The sequence below is a fragment of the Mauremys mutica genome, chromosome 12, assembly GCF_020497125.1.
Source record: "Mauremys mutica isolate MM-2020 ecotype Southern chromosome 12, ASM2049712v1, whole genome shotgun sequence".
Classification (NCBI taxonomy): Eukaryota; Metazoa; Chordata; order Testudines; family Geoemydidae; genus Mauremys; species Mauremys mutica.
The window spans coordinates 52531138-52535308 of NC_059083.1; the positions used below are offsets into that span (position 1 = coordinate 52531138).

The 4171-nt window shown below is 38.2% G+C and overlaps 1 pseudogene; it reads right to left on the reverse strand.

Annotated features, from left to right (window-relative positions):
• Positions 1–1251: 1251 nt before the first annotated feature.
• LOC123346941 lies at positions 1252–2187 on the reverse strand (annotated as a pseudogene).
• Between the last annotated feature and the right edge of the window lie 1984 nt (positions 2188–4171).

The window sequence follows — 4171 nt, forward strand, 5'->3', positions numbered from 1 at the left end:
TTTTTAAAAATTAGAGTTACATTTGTTACCGTCCAGTCATCTGGCACAGAGGCTGATTTAAGTGATAGGTTACATACTACTGTTTGTAGCCCTGCAATTTCATATTTGAGTTCCTTCAGAACTCTTGAGTGAATATCATCTGGTCCTGATAATTTATTACTGTTTAATTTATCAAATTGTTCTAAAATCTCTTGTATGGATACATCAGTACGGGACAGTAATTCAGTAAGGTCTCCCAAGTATATTGCAGGAAATTGCCATGTCTGACATAGTCAGTTCTATGGCATCATACAAGACCCCCCCTACTGGAAAATATATCATCAATGTAAGTAGGGGAGATAAAGTGTGAAAGTGGGAATTTCAAAGGAGCACGAGGAAACTAGTCACCTAACTTTTATGGAAATTCAATGGGATATGGGCAATTAATTTCCACATATTCCTTTGAAAATGTCAGCTTAAATCTACATCTGATATTCAATGGGAGCTTGTTACCCAACTCCCTTAAGGCCTGGGCCCTGGTGTAATTATCAATGGGTGGATCCATACAGATCCTGGCCAATGCCACACAAATTTAGCAACTTGGAATTTTCAGCATACTGTGGAAGCAGGGAAATAATTAACAAGGATTTGAAGGGGATTTTAATGCATGTCAGTCAGTTAGCAAGAGTCAGGCCATACTGTAACCCTAATGACGTGAGACTTGTAGAAGCAAGGATAGTGCGAGGCGAGAGGACAAGAACTGTGTACAAAGTTATTACGACCTTGTAACTGATAACCAAATATGCAGGCTTGCTTTTCTTAGGAGTGAGACAAATAAGATAGCAGAATGGCTTATGTATAAACAAAATGTAGTGTTGCTCTTTATTGTCTGTATTATTGTTATTTATTGTCTGTAACAAAAGTATAAAGTCTTGCTGTAATTGTTTACCAGTGGAGAGCCCTGTCCAGGACTGGGGCGACCCTGTGTCCTATGGCACTCTCTCCCTCCATTGTAATTACTGGAGAAATAATAAAGTATTTGATTTTGCTGCACCCAAACAAAAAGCGAGAACTGAGTTTTTCTCCGACAATACCAAATTTGTATTTCTCCCACTTGAGTTCATCTGTAAGTCAACATCAGGTTGTTACAGTCAATGAGGAACCCTGTAAAATAAAGAAATGTTCACATGCACTAAGAATGACCTTCAGGAAATTTTAATTTTGGTCTCTTTGAGAACATTTCTACTAAATGCAGACCATTTGAAAAGCACTTTACATCCCACTGACTACCTTTTCCAGGGCTCGCTTCACCTCTTTGTTTCTTAGAGTGTAAATGAAAGGGTTTAATAGAGGAGTTACAATAGTGTTAAAGACATTGACTATTTTGTTTAAATCCAATGAGTTCTGTGCAGAAGGCTTGACATACAGAAAAATGGTGGAGCCGTACCAGATACTTACGACAGTGAGATGGGCAGAGCAAGTGGAAAAGGCCTTTTGACTGCCTTGGGCTGAGGGGATTCTACAGATGGTGGAGATGATGTAAATGTATGAGATTAGAGTTATTGCACATGAGCCCAGGAGGACATTAATAGAGACGATTAAAGTTGCCAGCTCAACGAGGCTTGTGTCAGTGCAGGAAAGCGCTATCCAGGAATCAATGTCACAGAAGAAGTGATTGATAATGTTAGGGCCACAGAAAGACAATCTGGATATTAGAGATGCCAACACAGAGATAACCAGGAACCCACACAGCCAAGAGATGAGGGCCAGCTGAGCAGAGAAGGTGCTGTTCATGAGGGAGCTGTAGCGCAATGGATGACATATGGCCAAATAGCGGTCATAGGCCATGACAGCCAGTATGAGACATTCTGTAGAGCCCAGTGAGAATACGAAATACAGCTGCAGGATGCAGCCGATGAAGGAAATTGTTTGGCTTTTCCCTAACATGACACCAATGGCCTTGGGGGCGCAGGCCGTGGTGTACCAGCTATCCAGGAAGGAGAGATTGCAGAGAAAGAAATACATGGGGCTGTGGAGTCATGGGTGGGTCCACACTAAGGCTATAACAAACATATTCCCTACAACTGTAAGGAAATACATAATTGAAAACACCATTGCAAGGGAAATCCGAAAATACCAAGTGCCAGGAAAGCCCAGGAGTATGAATTTCTGCACGCTGGTTTGGTTTTCTATTTCTGCTCCAGCCATGAAGTCCATCTGTCAAAACATGAGGGATTATAAAGGCATTTAAACATGTTGAACACACTTTTGGGTATGCAAATAAATGATTGAAAGTTATTGTAGCCTGGTATTTTCAAATGAGTCACAGCAATAAAAGCTGTGCAACTAACTCCCTTATGCTTCTTTGAAAACCCCAGCTGTAATACCTATCCTCTCCATTTGAATTTGTTTTTGCACAGATAACAATATTTAGCACTTTTACAGCTCTTTACATCTTGAAAGCAATGTGAAAAGAGTGGCTATTCATCCACACAACATGCCTAGACACTAATGGCCTGATTTAAGGCATTTTGGAGGGAATGTTTGACTAGATCAGTAAGATTGTGCCCATTTTAAGGTGGGGAAACTAAAGCAGGGATATGAAGTGATATGTTCAACTCACAAAGACAGCTGAGGACAGAACACAAGAGATGAGATTCCCACTTCTCTGCACTGATTGGAAATGGGTGGGCATCTGTCAATCTTTCTATGTATCTATTCATATATTTTTTTCTTTTCTTCTTTGCCTCAGTAAAGTTACTATACCAGTAAATTCCACAGGTTAATGTATTGGAAATTTTCCATTATCACATTTTTTTCAAGAGGCACTATCTTTTTGATGAAACAGAGATTTTTGCAAATCAATCATTCAATAGAATAAGTTTGGGACTTTCATCAATTCTATAACAAGAAGAAGTTGTTTCTGGTGACTAAAGAACAAAATGTTTTGACTGAAAACTGGTTTTGTGAAAGTTTTTTTTCTTTGTTGTTTTTTTTTATAAAATCCTGAAAAAGAAAATTTGACAATAACAAAAATATTTTCATTTTTGTTATAAATTTTGATACAAAGAGCAACTTTCCCAACTGATTCTATTAGTTATACAATTTACAAATAATAGTATTTCCTTTTGTTCATCCTAGATTTCATACTATATTAGAAAAAAGTGATAAGATAGACTCATTCCTTGAGTACAGGTGTGTTGATTCCTCAATGAGGCAAACTTTTTGAAGAGCAATTTTCAGGTAGCTCACATTACCAGGAAAGGCAACCCTATTTCTCAATACAGTTACTTTAAACTATGATTCCAGGATAGGCTGGATCTGACTAGTGGATCAAACTTACCATGTCTTCTGATAGAGCTTGTCAATACAAACTCCCTTCATTCACAATGTTTTTTCTCTTCGGATGACACACAATAGCCTTGGCTGCTGAAAAATAACATGGTTTATCTTGCTTTCTCCCCACCCAAATATATAACAAATATAGAATATTTCACACCTGGTTCACATTTACATTAAGGTCATATTACACTGCAGTAACAATATAAAGGGACCTTAAAATGTATGTAATAAGTATAATTCACTCCGATTTTAAACTCCCATTCTACTGCAAGAGTGGTGTGAAGTGTTAGTATAAATGAGAATGTGCCTCTTCAAAACCAAAAGTCTTGGGCAAATTTTATAGATTTTGCTGTTGATAGGAAACTCCTTCCACCATTATCCAACTGGCTTTACCCCTACCTACCTTGTTAATGAACTGCAGCTCAAATTGGCTGCATGAGGAGATTAGTTTTGTACTCCACCCCCACCTTCTCAGCACCCTGAGGATATTCAATCACAACAGAATTTCACAGCCTTCCCTAGACTGTGTAACAGACTCTGCTGAGTCAGGCTGGTCTCCTGGAGAAAGCACAGTACTGGCAGCCTGGAAACCAGCATTCTAGTCCTGTCTTTGCCAAATGCTTACTACACAGCTTTGGTGTGTTACTTAAGTCCCCTCTCAACCTCATTTTCCCCAGTGATAAAATTATGACAATAGCCCCTTACTTCTTGTCCTGCTTTCAGTGGACATGAAGAACGATTTATTACTGTCCTTTTTATATATTTTATATATATATATATATATATATATATATATATATATATATATTTGAAGACTGTTATCAGATCCTCCCTCTGTCTTCTTTTCTCA